Source organism: Podarcis cretensis, assembly GCF_951804945.1.
Source record: "Podarcis cretensis genome assembly, chromosome: 5".
Taxonomy (NCBI): Eukaryota; Metazoa; Chordata; class Lepidosauria; order Squamata; family Lacertidae; genus Podarcis; species Podarcis cretensis.
In genome coordinates this window covers 40,533,578-40,550,758 of record NC_137174.1, presented here as the reverse complement: position 1 = coordinate 40,550,758, position 17,181 = coordinate 40,533,578, and the positions used below count along the sequence as shown (strand labels likewise).

At 43.2% G+C, this 17,181-nt stretch overlaps 1 protein-coding gene and 1 long non-coding RNA gene across 5 annotated transcripts in view; both read left to right on the top strand.

Annotated features, from left to right (window-relative positions):
- The window catches only part of PWWP2B (PWWP domain containing 2B), a 35,171-nt gene extending 29,427 nt beyond the window's left edge, over positions 1–5,744 (top strand). For all 4 annotated transcript variants that reach the window (XM_079978441.1, XM_079978438.1, XM_079978440.1 and 1 more), the window contains exon 4: positions 5,156–5,744. The gene's annotated coding sequence lies outside the window, so the exon portion shown is untranslated. The remainder of the gene's footprint in view (positions 1–5,155) is intronic.
- LOC307217358 overlaps positions 1–17,181 on the top strand; it is a 222,483-nt gene that overhangs the window by 193,408 nt on the left and 11,894 nt on the right. The window lies entirely within an intron of this gene.

The following is a 17,181-nucleotide window of genomic DNA, read 5'->3' as shown; positions in this document are numbered from 1 at the left end:
TTACATGGGGGCAAGTCCAATTGAACTCAGTGGGGCCTACTTCTAAGTAGGTATTATAGGATTGTACTCTCAGAAATGTTCTTAGTTTGGGTTGTCTTTTTTTTTTAAAGCAGTGCTACTCCTGTCTAGCTTTTGGGATTGTGAGAAGTATAATACAAGTGAGATGAGTGAAATCGAAGTTGTCAAGACAAAAAGCCTGGTTTCCTTGAGGAGATAAATCAGTGATCTTGGCTTTATTGGGTGGGTAGCTGGGGGGTTACAAATGCCCATGCTGAAGTTCATTAAGAAACAAAAATAATGGGAATTGTTGAAGAGAGATACTGTTATTGTCCCTTGACAATGGGTCATCTAGTAAAGGTAAAGGACCCCTGGACGGTTAAGTCCAGTCAAAGGCGACTATGGGGTTGCGGCACTCATCTCGTTTTCAGGCCAAGGGAGCCAGCGTTTGTCCACAGGCCACTTTCTGGGTCATGTGGCCAGCATGACTAAACCACTTCTGGCACAATGTAACACCATGATGGAAACCAGAACACACAGAAATGCAGTTTACCTTCCCACCACAGTGGTACCTATCTTTCTACTTGCACTGGCATGCTCTTGAACTGCTAGGTTGGCAGGAGCTGGGACAGAGCAACAGGAGCTCACCCCATTGCGGGGATTCGAACTGCCGACCTTCTGATCGGCAAGTCCAAGAGGTTCAGTGGTTTATACCACAGCACCACCACTCTCCTCATCTAGTCCAACCCCCTGTAGTGCAGGAAACTCAGCTACAGCATCCATAAGAGATGGCCATCCAGCCTCTGCTTAAAAACATCCAAGGAACCCATCAGTGAGCAAGGTGTTCCTTGTTGTGCCCTTGTGGTTTGAACTGGAGCATGCTGGGCAGCTTGGAGAGTATGAAGAGAGCATGGAGAGTATGAACTAGAGTGCATCTAGCAGTCTAGCTCTGCTGTAGCGCATTGCAGGAAAAGATTGGTAAAAGTAAGCAAGCTGTCAGCCAAAGACGTTTCTCTGCTATCGCTGGTCCTTCTCACTGAGGAACCTGATAAGTTTCCAAGAAGCCATTGGGTTCTCTGGGAAACAGTTTAGAAATCCAAGCTCTGAAGCGTAGGTACATATTGCTAAACACAGCTAGCCTTGGAGAGTCTCATGTGACTTGTATGTTCTCTGTGGCCACAGTTTTTCTTTATGTATTTGGTCCAGAACTCAATAAGTATTTTGTGCGATTTACGGTGCAAGTGCAGTTGATGTGCTCCAAGCTTGTTGGATCTTCTTCGTTCTTGGTGGTGGTGGTTTCACTACAAACCCAAGGTCCACTAACCAGAGCAGCTCAGCATTTGGAATCAAGGAATAGGATTCCTCTGAGTTCAGCCCAGGAAACTTGTTTTTGGCACCAGAATGGAACTTGCAGTCCTTTGACACAGAAAACCCACTCCTGTTTTTCTCCTAAGATTTCGTTGTTTCAACAGTCTAATTTAGAGGGTGGGATCCATTTTGTTGTTGCTTTAAGAACTGGGAGTTAGCTCACCTACTGCAGATCTACCTTCTGCCAGTCCCTGATTTAGTAATGTAATTATTCTTTTCTTGGTTTTTTTATTATAAACTGAAATGAATCATGAACTCTGGAGCTAGATTTCTTTTTCTTTTTAGAAGTGGTGTTATCTGGTGTATCTTGCAGCCGCAGGGCTTGTCTCCAAGAATATGGTCACCCAAAATTGTTCTTTTGTTGTCAAAAACAATGGTCTTTAGCTTTTGATTGTAATATTTGGACTCGATCCATCTCTGTGGATTTATGAAAGAGGCACTTGTTTCAGGAAGAGACCTCTTTACTTAAGGCATCAAAAAATGTAGAGTTATTTATTAAACTTCTGTAGATGTTGAAAAGCTGAGGAAAGTTACATAATCACAAGTATATTTATCATCATTTATTCATCATTCAGTCTCAGGGTAGGTTAAAATCATTTAAGACAAAATGTTCAAACAGATCCAAACATCCCTAAAATCAACTCTTAAGAGATACAGATGTTTTGTGGTTGGACACTGGACAACCTCAGCGACAACGAAAGGCAAAATGAAAATTCAGTGGCCACTGGTTCTAAAAGGAGTACATTGTTGTGATTATTTAATTTTTTAAATTTCTATTCTCCCCCCCCCACTTCCTCCCAAAAGAGCTCAGGGTGGCAAACACAGCAGTGATTAAACAATACAATAAAAAATAAGAACATCTAAAAACAATTAAAATCATGTAAAACAATCACATGCTCTTACAGCTAATGATTTCAAGGTTGCCAGGAACAGTATCTCTCAACCATCAAATGCTTGAAATGTTTCCATTTTTTTTAACATTTTGACAAATTTAATTCCATTTCTAAAGCAGCAGGTGTCTGGCAAGAATTGTTCCACTATTAAGGTAACTTCATCCTAAGTGTTTTGAAAGCTTCTTTTCAGTTGTCAGCACAAGCTGATATTGCATGTGAAGATTACCGTAACTTACTTCAATGCGCGTGCTGCTACTGCTTCCTTTTTGTGAAATTCTCGAGAAATAAGAAATCTCTATTACTTAAATTCTTTCCAGAAATGGATCTTGTCAGCTCTCCCTCCCTGCTTCTCAAGCTGGTTATGCTTTAAAATTCCAAAGTATTTAATATATTATAAAGTATGTTATGTGCATTTTGTTTTGTTTTTTTAAATATTTTTTATTAACCTGCCAATCAAATCAAATTAAATCACATCACATAAATTCCGAATTACAAAGCCGAATTTTAAATTTTGTTGGGGGGACCCATATTTCAAGATCCGAAGGGGGATTCTGATCATCTTCTTGCTACTGTGTTAATGTCCAAATCAATCCAAATCAGTCCAAACAGAGTTCATAATTCTATCCAGTCTTATCTTGCTGTTTCCACATCACATCTTGTTCATATATTTTCTCTTTTTTCTTTATGATCTTTTCTGATAGTCTCCTTAAGCCGATAAACACCAATAATAATCCTGTGTGAATTTTCCATTCTTCTAATCCTCAAATCGAGATGGTTTCCATATATCATCACCTTCATAGATAACAGCGCTCTTTCCATCATTAATTACAGAACTGTCATTCTTAAGTCCCACTGAGGACTTTCACCCACAATATAAAAACATCTCTATTTCTCTATTTCTCCTCTCAGACTTAAGTCCTCCGATAGAACTTCCCAATATGGCGACGGCATTTTTAACTGCGTCATTCCAAAGCTCTTATACATTCCACGCTCTTCTTAAAACATGCTTTGGTTCAAAAGTTTATCTCCACACAGCCTTAAATCCACAGCTTAAGTCCTTAAAATGACAATTCTGACTCGTGAGGGGAGGGGATTCTTGTTTAATCACATAAGGAAAGAAAGGAAAGTTTTTCCCCCTCCCCCATCAGTCATTTGCCATACCGTATCTTGGCGTATCTTCTCATGTTTTATTCTTGTCTTGTTTTATCAGTGATCTCTTCTGTTAGCAGTCTTTACTCCCCCTCCTTCCTTGAGATATGTGCATTCCTTCATCCAAATTGTTTCTTTTGAAGTTCTTGCAGCTAGTGGTGCGGATCAGGGACGGCGTCCAGGAGTGCCGGAATCCACAGGAGGGCTTTGTGCCTAGTGCCCCAATCCCCATAAATTCGGGGGTGGTATAAGGCACAGCAGGCAAGGACAGTCCCCCCCACCATCCTGGGGGGGTAGGGAGGCTAATTACTCCCATCATAGCCTCCAAATTACCTCGTGTGGGTCGGAGAGATGTTATTGTCAGCCATCTTCCGATGCACCCCCTAGTGGCCCCCCTGTTATGTGCATTTTGTTCCGTTCCTAACAAGCAGCACAATTCTATATCGGTCTAATAAGAAATAAGTCTCATTGAATTCAATAGGGGTTTCTCCTAGGTAAGTAGGTATGTGATTGCAGCCTTATTTGTGATGTGGTGTGCTGCAAAACATGCTCAGCATTGCTCAGTAAAACAAATCTTCAAATGGGGGATAGACAATCTGGCCTCCTCCGGATATTGTTGTGTCTGCAGTTCCCTTCTACCTCAGACCGCTTGGCCATCGGGACTGATGGAAATTGTAGTCCAGTAACATTTGAATGGCACCAGATTGCCTACCCCGATATAAAAATGAATGACTGGAAGAAATATGTGTCAGCTTACCAGTGTAAGCAGAGAGGGAGGGGAGAGTTTTTGACGGACTGCATCATGGGACAGGGAATGCTAAGGGCCAAAGTCGTGTCTGTCATAGGGCTGGATTGACAGATGGATCTTCAAGCATGTTTGCAGATGTATAACAAAATCTGAAGTAATGCATGCAAAGGGCAGAAGGCCTGTGTTCATGTGTCACACTAAACCAGGGAAGAGGCACCTGTGGCTCTTCAGAGATTGCTGGACTACAAATCCCATCATCACTAACTATTCTAGCTGGTGCTGATGGGAGCTGGGAGTCCCAGCAGTATCTGAAGAGCTGCAGGCTCCCCAACACTAGAACATGGTTTAGCAAGATGTGCGTGAGCAGATTTGATTAGTCAGATTGTTTTTATTCTTTTTTAAAATAAAAAAAAAATCTGTAAAGGTAAAGGGACCCCTGACCATTAGGTCCAGTCGTGACCGACTGGGGTTGTGGCGCTCATCTCACTTTATTGGCCGAGGGAGCTGGCGTACAGCTTCCAGGTCATGTGGCCAGCATGACTAAGCCCCTTCTGGCAAACCAGAGCAGCGCACGGAAATGTTATTTACCTTCCCGCTGGAGTGGTACCTATTTATCTACTTGCACTTTGACGTGCTTTTGAACTGCTAGGTTGGCAGGAGCAGGGACCGAGCAATGGGAGCTCACCCCATCGTGGGGATTTGAACCGCCGACCTTCTGATCGGCAAGTCCTAGGCTCTGTGGTTTAACCCACAGTGCCACCCACGTCCCACCCACCACCCACTGCAGTGTGTGGTTTTTTCTTTTAGCTATGGTTCTTCCTTTAGACTGAGCAGCTTCTAGAGTCCCTGTGCCTTCTCTCAAGTTTGCTGCGACCAATTTAGACTGTGAAGTCCCGCGCTATATTTGGACCGGTGGCTGTGTGTACATTTCTGGTGACAATTCTGGTTTGAGTGCGCAGTGCCACTTTCAGTAACCTCTCCCTTTTTCACTTTCTTCAAGGTAACAGAAGATAAGACCACAGCTGTCCTAGAGTTTCACAAAGTCTGTAAACATCCTGACACACACTTCCCTGGGAGAATCTTAAGGTTTCCGTGCTCGTGGCAGCAGGATGAGTTTTCGGACTGGCCCGCAACTCATAATCTGTGAAAGTTTTAACAAGCACCTGGACTGCTTAGTAAAAAGCCCTCCACGGGCTAGTCTGACCAAAAGTCACAAAGCTACTTAACGCGAGAGAAGCAAACTTGGCGAGTGCTTTTTCAGTGGACTTGGGGGGAAATGAAATGCAACACCTCGGAATGTATTTATTACCTATGAAATGTTAGCTACTCTTGATAATTCCCCTGTTCCTCTCCCCCTTCCCCTACACGCGCACAAACACACACAGAAAAACACACACACACTGCTGCTTCTGCTGCTTCTATGTAACAAGATCTCTCTCACACTCTTGTTTTTGATTTTAACACCACAAAACTGTTTACTCCTATTATGTACACTTCTGCAAGGGAAATGCAATAGAATGGAACTGGTGTAGTCTTAAATTAAAAATGGACTCACTTTTGCGTCTATTAAACTTCGGAAAAATAAGCAACGCATCATCCCTGGGTGGCTTTTATTCAAAACAACAGGCCATGGCCTCCTTTGCCAGCTTTTGCATGTGGAATCTTGCCAAGCTTCCCTTCTCATCATAGCTTTGGCCGTCCCAAGTAAAGAGCTAGACCAGGGTGGTGGGGAACATGAAGCCTTCCATATGAGGGCCTGGATAGCTCAGTTGGTTAGAGCGTGGTGCTGAAAACACAAGGGTTGCAGGTTCAATTCCCATATGGGACAGCTGCGTATTTCTGCTTTGCAGGGGGTTGGACTAATAATAATAATAATAATAATAATAATAATTTTATTTGTATCCCGCAGCTAACATCATAAAAACAACACAATAAGCTTAAAAACAGACATCAATTAATTTAAAAACATCTTAAAATTAATTCAGACAAGTTAGTTAAAATCCAGGCAGGTGGCAGTTATCAGGGTGGAATTGAGAGTGGTTAATAATTGACTAGATGATCCTTGCCAACAAAGGTCCGTATAGTTAAAGCCATGGTTTTCCCAGTGGTGATGTATGGAAGTGAGAGCTGGACCATAAAGAAGGCTGATCGCCGAAGAATTGATGCTTTTGAATTATGGTGCTGGAGGAGACTCTTGAGAGTCCCATGGACTACAAGAAGATCAAACCTATCCATTCTTAAGGAAATCAGCCCTGAGTGCTCACTGGAAGGAGAGATCGTGAAGCTGAGGCTCCAATACTTTGGCCACCTCATGAGAAGAGAAGACTCCCGGGAAAAGACCCTGATGTTGGGAAAGATGGAGGGCACAAGGAGAAGGGGACGGCAGAGGACGAGATGGTTGGACAGTGTTCTCGAAGCTACCAGCATGAGTTTGACCAAACTACGGGAGGCAGTGGAAGACAGGAGTGTCTGGCATGCTCTGGTCCATGGGGTCATGAAGAGTCGGACACAACTAAACAACTAAACAACAGATGATCCTCAGGGTCCCTTCCAACTCTATGATTCTATGTAGTCATACTGTACCTTTCATGAGCCAAGTGATCAGGGCTGTGAGGGGAGCTGTGGTCCACCAGCACCTGCAGGTTCCCCATCCCTGAGCTAGGACATCTGGTCCCTTTAAATTTTTATGTGCCTGAGGCTCCTTTCTGGATTGTGGTTTCGCTACATGTAATTTTATCTGTAGAGATGTCTTGTTGTAGTTTGACATCTGTGTCTTCCACAGGATATAGGCATGCATCCATCTATGCAGTCTATATTTAGTCATTGCTGTTTTTTTGGCTTCACCCAGGGACAGTGCTCTGTGCAAACACTGGAAATGCACAGAAAATGGTGTATTGCTGCAGAGGCAGGCATGGTAAGCACATCATACATTCGGCTTTCAGAAACTTCTGATAACCAATGCACACTTCTATTTCCTCCTGTGTAATGCGTTCCTCATCACTTCATTCTTGCACCTAAAAGGTCTGCTTTACAGATGGTTCTGCACCAAGTCCCCGTTCTGAGAGTCTCCTTGATTGGAAGGAGGCAAGCCCACAACCTGTGGCTGCTGCATCTCTGTGAAAGGCAATCCTCCTTTGACTGTAATTCTTCTGTCTCTTTCAGGAGCAATTGAATGATCTGGTCATTTGCAAACAATGGAATTGCTTGCCCTTGGAGTAGGTGACGCATTCCCCACTTACTTACTTGGAAGGCTTACTTCTGAATAGACATGTGTAGCATTGCAATGTGTCAGTAACTTAATGTCCTTGCCCACACAGGGCTGTAGCTAGGGGGTGGTGAGGAAGGCCCCTGCCAAGGGCACAGGTGAGGGGGCCTGCCCCGCAAAATCGGCTAAAAATATGTCTATAAATAAAAATATTTATTATTGCCTCATAATGAAAGGTTTTTAATAGAGGGTCTTTATTTGATATGTGTGAGGTAAAGTGCATGAGGAATTGAATGGGTGGGTGGGTTGGAGGAGAGGTGGAAAGAAGAGCTAATTTGTCCGTGGTTAGGGGGCGCAATCTGGACAGTTCTGCCAGGGGCACAAGATGACCTAGTTACGACTCTGTGCCCACGTGGTGCATAGTTTTGGGGAAATACTGGTTTGAAGGCTGCCAAACATATTTAAAACCTCAGAAGGAAGAATCCATGGGTTCTGGAACCACTTGTGGCTCACGTGCAAAGTTGCATTAGGATTTGAAAGAGGTATCTCTTTCATTGATGTATATTAACTGACATCTGCGTTTTTGGAATCCAGCTCTGGTGTGTACACTATTAAGTTTTCAGAACCGCCTGTTCTTTTGCCGGCAAGGAATGCTGCTTGAGCAAGCAGCCTGGTCTCTGGAAATAGCGTTCCAGGAGGGGAAAAGTCAATTTTTAAGACTCTGAAGGGAATGGTAAAAAAGACTCAAATCTATTGTGGGTTATAAAAGCTAGGGACACTGTGTTCCATTTTGGCAAATGGTGCAAAATGTACTTCTTCCCCATCCACCTCACTGTGGTGCCATGTAGGTGTTGCACACCCCCTCAGTCTCCAAGTTGTGTAAGATCCGAAGGGTCCAGGGTTTGTGTTTCCTTTGAGAATGGGGGAAATGACTCTCTCTCTCTCTCTCTCTCTGCCTTTCCAGCCCGATACTTTTGCATCCAACTTCTAGCTTGCATCATTCAGGCCTACAGCCTACCACACCCCAAACTCATAGTGTAAGATCAGCCCGAATATGAAGATGTCCTGGTCAAATTAAGTTAAATGCCATCTTGCAGAAGCTTGGAAGTCGAGAGGTGCACAAACAGGCTGCAGAAATATTTGCTCAGCTGAGTAAACTTTCCCAGCTGCTCAAGTTCTGACAAACTGAAGTTAATTTTCTTTTAAAGAAGAAGGTTGGAAACAGGTTGGTTTCTGAAGTCTTCAAGTGCTTTAAGACTTCGAGAGAAACTTTACATTACTGGGTTGTTAATAATTCCAGAAAGGTTTATGAAACTTGACATGGTGTTCATGTAAATAGACCTTAGGTTGCTTGGAGGTGAACTAAAACGTGTAGCCACTTCTCTCAGTACTTTTTATATTCCCCTTCCCCATGGGAGTGACCTTGGAGCACACTAAAATCTAATATGTGAACTGCCAACAATTCCTGTGGCCTCTGAATCTGGAAAAATGGATTGGCTTCACTGCAGGAAATATTACTGATGACATCTGTTGTCTGCGCTTGGCACATTACATTTCCCCCATGTCCTCATGAATGGCCGAGATTGCTCATTAAGACGTTCTGTATTGTGCAAACCTGTCCCCTTAATTTTTTTTTTTTAATCATGTGATTTTATTGTAAATGTTTTGCTTTATGCTTCTCAGTGCAGAGTCTGTACTGTTTACGATGGTGATTAGTACAACCATTGATTCTATACTTGAATTTTGCATTTCATGGGTTCCACCAGGGGAGTATATTGTACATTGTGAGTAATTCTGAGCACTTTAAAGAGAGAGACTGGGCTGAACTTGTTTTCTACACTTCCCGTCAAGGGCATCTGCACCCACCCCTTCCCAATGAACCATAATCCCCAGATTCTCAACTTTCACATAGAAGAAAGAACAAGTTTCTAACATGTAGAGCCTGAAATATGAGACAAAATGAACAGGTACTGTTCTCCCTAATCTCCCTGTCCCCCTTCAATGTTCTACTTTGTCCCTGCTCCCCTGAAAAAATACTTCCCACCTTTAGGCTAGCACCAGTTGTATCCATTCCCCCAGGCTTCATGCGTTTTTGCCCAAGAATGGTTTCGTATTATTTTATTTTACTATGTTTTGTATCCTGCCATTCCTCCAACGAGTGTCCATAGTTATCTCCCTCTCTTGGCACTGCAGCAGTCCATGAGGAAGGCTGGCTGAGAGACCAGGGCGCAACTGGAGATTTGAACCTATGTCTCCCTTGTCCTAGTAACCAAAGTGTGGAGGGACTTGGGAGCCTCCAGAGGTTGCTGGACTCCCCCCCCCCTTCCATCAGCCCTAAGCAGCATGGCCAGTGATGAGGGATCCTGGGAGTTGTATTCCAGCAATGGGCAGCACCTGCCCTAACCACTACGTTGGCTCCAAAGAAAACTCGCCTGCTTGCTCAACCAGTTTTGTGATCCAGCCAAGACTCAGCAAAGCTCTTCCTTTAAGAGCAGCAAGCCTTGCTTGTAGCAGCTGCATTTTGCTGAAGCAAAAGGAGGATGTGTCCATTGACCCTTAACTACCTGCAGCTGTCGTTCAATTTGCACAACTTAGTTCTAAAAGGGGAGAAGCCACCTTTTGTTTTCATAGGGAAATCCTGGCTTGACGTGGCAAAACCCCCGGGTAATAAAAATTCATGATTTCAGCATGCCTGCTTCAGGTGTATCATTTGTAATGATGTCGCTGCTGCATTTCGGCCAGGTTCTCATGTGTTTTGGAGGGATCGGTAGCTTGTGTTGATTGAACTTGGGAAATGGGTCAGTTCACACATCATGGAGATTTAGATGTGTAGTTTTGACTCAATGGCTTGCTTAAGAATGAAAGAAGTGCCTTGCTGGATCAAATCAAAGGCCTATCTAGTCCAGCATCTGCTTCTCACAGTGGCCAACCGGATGCCTGAGGAAAGCCCTCAGGCAGCACCATTAGTGCTGCTGCTATTATTGTTGTTGTTGTTGTTAATATCCCACCTATCTGCTTGGGTTTCCCCAGCCACTCTGGGCAGCTTCCAGCAAGATCTATCTATCATCTATCTATCTATCTATCTATCTATCTATCTATCTATCCATCTATCATCTATCTAATCTATCATCTATCTGTCTAATGTCATTAAAAACTTCCCTGATGTCTTCTAAAAGTCAGATAGTTGTTTATTTCCTTGACATCTGATGGGAGGGTGTTCCATACGGTGGGCGCTACTGCTGAGAAGGCCCTCTGCCTGTTTTGCGGTAACTTTACTTCTTGCAGTGTGTGAACCACCAGAAGACCCTCGGAGGGGGACCTCAGTGTCTGGGCTGAAATATGGAGGTGGAGACGCTTCTTCAGGTATACTGGGCCAAGGCCGTTTAGGGCTTTAAAGGTCAGTGCCAACACTTTGAATTGTGCTCGGAAACATACTGGGAGCCAGTGAAGATCCTTTAGGACCGGTGTTATATGGTTTTGATGACCACTGCCAGTCTAGCTGCCACATTTTGGGTTAGTTGTAGTTTCCGAGTTGCCTTCAAAAGTAGTCCCACGTAGAGTGCATTGCAGTAATCCAAGCGGGAGATAACCAGAGCATGCACCACTCTGGTGAGACAGTCTCTGGGCAGGTAGGGTCTCTCCACCTGTGATTCTCAGCAACTGGTATTCAGAGGCATACTAAAATAGCTCAGTCAGCAGAGCATGACTCTTAATTCCAGGGTTGTGGGTTCGAGCCCCACATTGGGAGAAATATTTCTGCATTGCAGGGGGCTGGACTAGATGACCCCTGTGGCCCCTTCCAACTCTACAATTTGATGATTCAAGTGCTTGGCCTTCGTTTGGGAGCCACACATGCTGCAGACTGCTGCCATTTTCCTCGTAGGGAAAGATGCGGCCACATGTAGCCAACTTTGCAGCTGCTGCTGCTCTGGTTAACCTCTGGCCCACTGAAAGTACTGATTCTGATCTTTTAACACCCTTTGCAGCCTGGAGGGTAGCAAACTTTAAAGCATGTTTCTTTGCGTAAATTCTGGCATTGAGATAATCTGTTAGGGGTGCCGCTATGCCTTCCATCTTTATGAGAGATTAAAACAGCAGCAGCGGCAAGGAGTCAGTCTTTTACAACTCCAGCCCTAGGGCTGTGGGATGACTGCTACGTGTATAAATGCACATCTCTCTTGCCCTTGAGGTAGTGGTGGGGAAGGTGTTTATTTGTAAAGGCATCTAGATAGGCTACAAGAGGGTTGGCATGCTTGCTAGATGGGATGTTAAAAGGGCTAAAGTCCACCCCCCATTACTTTAACTGAAACTGACAATATACTGTACATGGGGGGAAAAATCTCATGTGAAACCAGTGGAACAAGTTAATTGTGAAGTCAAACGGCCTGTTGCTTTCAGTGGGACAAGTCCCAGCCAATTTTAAGTGAATTAGGGTTCAAAATGGTATTATGTTAAAAAAAAAATGGTATTGTGTGTTTTGTTTTTTAAAAAATATTTTTATTGGTTGCTGCTGCGAGTAGAGAAGTTGGTTTTAAATAAAATGCTGTTGGATTTACAGAAGCTATCTTCTATCTAAGACCCAAACAAAGAGGATGAGAAAAGTATCTAGTCACAAATATTCTTTAGAAATTCTGTGGGGGTGGGTGGGGATTAATTTTTAAATAGTACAGTGGTACCTCGGGTTACGTACTTAATTCGTTCTGGAGGTCCGTTCTTAACTTGAAACTGTTCTTAACCTGAAGCACCACTTTAGCTAATAGGGCCTCCTGCTGCTGCCGCGCCGCCGGAGCCCGATTTCTGTTCTCATCCTGAAGCCAAGTTCTTAACCTGAAGCACTATTTCTGGGTTAGCGGAGTCTGTAACCTGAAGTGTGTGTAACCTGAGGTACCACTGTATAATGAACAGAAGCAACCCTCGTTATGAACCAATAATTTTTAATGGTAAGGAATGTGATATGAAAATGCACTGGGAAGTGTGGGATAACAATGTCATATAATTTCCCTGCAAACCAATTGGAATAAATGCCCAACAAGTAGCAGGCACTGTATAACCTCTCTACAAATTTTGTGCAAAGCAAGTCAGGATGAATGCTCAGTTAAGAGGTTTTCTGGAAGTGACCTCCCTCTCCTGAAATAATATGAATCGCTTATTTGGTTTTTACACTGTGTGTATTTTCAGCCGCAGTTGATTCTTTCAGAGCTGCTAGGGATTGGATCACAAGCCAGGTGTGCCTGAGCAGCACTGCACAATGAATACACTGCCAACTTGCACAAAATGGTGGTAATTATATTTTAAAACACCCACTTACAATCACAGTGGGCAACTCTAGACCCATGTATCAATTGCTAATTAACCCTGTGTCTTGCGTACAATGGAAGCAATTGGTTTTGCTTCCTGCTTCACTGCACACCTCATGCATATGTTAATTGCCCTCGCCCTGTTACTCATCATCTGCTTAATTTGCCCTATCTCAGAAACTTATTTACCTTGAAAATGTATATTAGAACTATGTTTCTCACTCTCTCTGCCTTCAGAGATACTGGATTCAGAGAAGGAAAGGAAAATAAGAGGACATAAATAGGAAAAGGGAAAGGCTGGCTTATTGAAGAGCAGCAAAGCACACAAGACCCAGTGTGCAAGGAGAAAAGAAGACCAGGAAGACCAGAATGAGCTACTGCCTTATTATACAGAAGTTTAGGTATGAGGATGCTCTGCTTTTGATGGGTCAATGCAGCTAAAGAAGCAAGGAGATCAGTTTCTTCCTTGGTACACTGTTAGGATTATATGACTCAGCCGCACACTCTCCAAATTTCTCCCAAATATGGATGCCCAACGGCAGCCCTCTATTATGAGCTGCAGTAGGAAGAAACACTTAACTTCCTAGGTAATCCCAGAGAAACATGAAACTTGGTATAGCAGAACTCTTACTTCCAGAAGGAGAACTAGCATGTTCTTCAAAACTTTTCAAAGAATATAAGGAATGATTCATAATCTGTAATACGCCTAAGCAATCTTATTGCCATGTGTTTATATATGTAAATGATGAGGCAGGAAGACAACGCATATGCAGCTTCAAAATATCATGGATACTTGTTTTTTTATGTGTAGCTGAGTACTCTGAAGCAGCCCTGAAACCCTTGGGATTATGTGGTTGTGTTCCAACCGGAAAACACCCTCGGAATCTGGAATGTGTCATAGATGTGCATATGGCTGGTAGGAAACATCTCATTTCCCAGAAGAACTTCTGTGTCCTAAAACAATTTTGGCAACATCCTGATGAAAGTATGCCATCTTGTTTCTGGGGATCTCAGCACCTCAATTCTTTCTAGAGTTTCAGCGGGGCATTTACTTAAAAATGTCATGGGAAGTTAAAAAGCAGGGTCCTTGAGTGCAGCACCAAAAAGCCAGGGCTAAAACTGAATTAAATATTGTTCACAGTAGTCACTTGATGTTTCTTAACTCTGTCTCCACCCAAGACTCCACATTCAGGAAAGGATTTGATATGATTTACGTGGTAGCTTGGTGCTTGATAAGAACAACTATGGCTGTAAATCTGATTCACCCTTGTTTAAATATTTATCCATTTCCTTCAGTGCAGAAAATTATTATATACTTCAGTTAATTAGGTCTGCGGATTAGTACTGAACAGTGGATTATGATTGTCTGCTCATACAATGGGAACACACTGCATTTCAATTTATTTTTCCATGTCTACACTTCATAGGGATATCATTAGCATTTTTCTTATTATATCCAAGAAATGGGTCCTGTGGTTTCTTATTCCAGCTACTGTATGTTGTCATGGTCCAGAGAAATATAGACCAAAGAGACTAATGTGAGATGAGTTGGCAAATGTGAAATGCATTCTTGGCCAATAGGTCATTTCCTGCTCAAGGAATGTACTCCTAACTCATATCTCTTTCGTTGAACTTTTATGGTAGGCTGAGTTTCTCTCTGTAGTGACTCTTAACTGTCCACAGACAGGAATGCCTAACATTCCAAGAAAGGTGTTGAGAAAGAATGGCCAGCTACAATATCTTTAATCTACCTGATGCAAAATTGCAGTCTGCTAAAAAACAACACCCCCCTAAATAAAACAAAGAACATGCAAAAATTATGAAGGACTGATGTTTGCTTTCAGATTCCCAGGAAGCTGGAAACTTTTGTGATTCTGGTTCTTTTGAGTTAGCCTTTATGATATTTCTAATTTAGTAGCATGAACCTAGTGCTGGGTAGAGGGCTGGCCCAAGACATTTTGGCACCTGAAGCAAACCACAAAGTGCTGTACACACACACACACCCCAGGAAAGAAGGGGGGAATGAAAATCTACATCAGGTACAAGAGGGGGAATAAAGATTTACACTGGGAACAAAGATGGGAGGAAACCAGCAACTTCTCCTCTTCTCCAAGGGGACACTGTAGAGGTGGCATGGGGGGGGGGCTGCCTCCAAGGAGGATCAGTCCCAGTGAGCCTCCCCTGGTGGACTTTCCAGTTCACAAAGGAAAAGCATGCCACTTGCTAACTCCTGTGCAATCCCAAGAGCTGATAAACAAAGAGAGTGGGAGTTCAGCATCATGCCTGGTGCAGAGCTTGGCTCAATGTAGCTCAGGGGCAGAGCACATGCTCGGCATACAGAAGGTCCCAGGTTCAATCCCTGACTTCCCAAGGTCGGATTTGTTTTTTGTAGTATATGCTAACAGAATCTGAACTGATGGAATAAGGGGGGAAAGAGATCTCAACTGTATTCAAATAAATGGGTGCGGAAGACGAAAGAAGGCTTTGGTCTAGGGCACTCTGGTCAGAGCTAAGCATTACATAAACAAAATTCCCCCTCTTTCTTTCCTTCCTTCCTTCCTTCTTTCCTTGCTGTCTTGACAAGACAGCAGCCTCATTACCTTGCAAGTGGATCTGTGCAATGGACAGGGCTTCTGGGGAAACTGGAATTCCAAATGCAGTCTCTAATTAAATATTGTATTTGTGTTTATCACTTTTTTAAAAAGCATTAAAAACTTCATGCATAGGATTAGACGCACTGTTAAACTTTTGCAATAGGAATCCAGGATTAGACCTTTCTGAGCGCTCTTTTTCCGAAAAGGAACCATAGAAAAGACATGCCTAAAATACAAATTTGTTTGCTGTCCTTTTAAAAAAGAAAAAGAAATGTATTTCAGTTTGGAGTCTCTGAAAAATAGAATGTGATCAAAAGCAGAGAGATGGGTTCTCTTTCTCCGCTCCCCCCTTCTTTGTTTTTCAACTCTCCTGCTTCCCTTGCCCATAATTCACTTATTTGGTTCTTACGATCTGATGCTTTCTAATAATGGAGCTGGCCAGATAATCCTTCTTTTTCTGTTTCCTTATTTCCCTAGATAATGCTTCATCGTGCTTCACAGCAAAGTAGGAATTTTAAGCATGGCTTTCCATTTTTACTCAGCACTTCCACTGTCCTGTGATGTATCGGCAACAGCCAGCACGAACTACCAGAGGTCGCAAGGATGGCTCGGCAGCTGCTGTTGATGCTTTTATTTGCTTAACCAGGCATTTCTGAAGTTTCTCAGATGATGCATTTCCAAGATGACCTGAGAGATGAGATGGGGCACTAGCCAGTCTCGGTTTCAATGCTTTCGGTCCCTTGAAAACTAGGGTGTTAGCTGTTGCAGAGAACAATAAGCCTATTTCTGCCAAAGATTTGCACTGTTATGCGGCCAACTTTTCAGCAGACTGAGAAATGAGGCTGCATTTAAGATTTCCCACCAGTGGGAGGTATATGCCACCAATCTGTATTGGATGTAGTGCAAGACAAAGGGGAGCTGCAAAGTTAGCCGGATCTGTACTAATGTGGTCTCTTGAAAGGAAGAGAGAGGGGAAAAACTTGGCCCGAATTTCTTTGCAAAACACTTTCCCCCCAGCGCTGAGAATTGAAAAGGATCTGATTAAAATGTATCAGATTGACTATATTTTCATGACAGCAATGAGGCGGGCAATTTGTTTCCTTCCCCAATCTTTAATGAGCACCGTTTAGACAGCTTTGTACTTGCTTTTTGGCACAGCTTTTGGATCCATAGGATGGACTCGGAAGCAGCCTTGTTTCTATTAGTTATAAGAATTTTCATTTTGTGGATAGTTATTTCACCATAGCTGTGACCATACCTCAGTTATTCTCCTGACTGCAGGCTCAACTTCCTCAATACAATTCTCTTATACTGAATGACGTAAAGAGGAAGGTTCTGCTAATGTGTGTCATGTGGCAATTGTCTCCTGCCCGAAACTATACCCTCCAACATTGCCCTGAAACAATCAAGACCCATGAGGTTCTCCATCTCTGCTTCCCCTCCTCTTGCCTCAACAGTATTATCTCTACTTCTCTGGCTCACTTTACGACACATATTATGCTTTAAATGGTAGTGGCACAGGGGCAATGGCAGCCGTGGCACAGCTAAATCCTAGGGAGCCTTATGGCTGGTGGAGGAAGGGGGCAGCAGAAAGCACCATCTGGCAATGATAACTGAGGCCCACATCAATGTCTGAAACCTTGCCCAGTGTGCAGCCTTAGTGTATAATCCATGTCGTTTGTGCCCTGAGGCCCCTTTGAGGTATTGACTTTAGAACTAGTTCCACAGAGAGTTACCCTGAAAAGACAATAGACCGTTGGGGAAGAACGTGATTATCCATAAACTCGTCTTTATTTTCAGCTTGCTTTATGGCTCAATCTCCAGAAGTAGTCCCTCATGGCGTAGTGTTGTTGTTTTTTTCTAAAGGAGAAGAAAAGGATGGCGAAGCAAATTGAAGGGGTGTTATTATAGGATACGTGACTTATTTTAA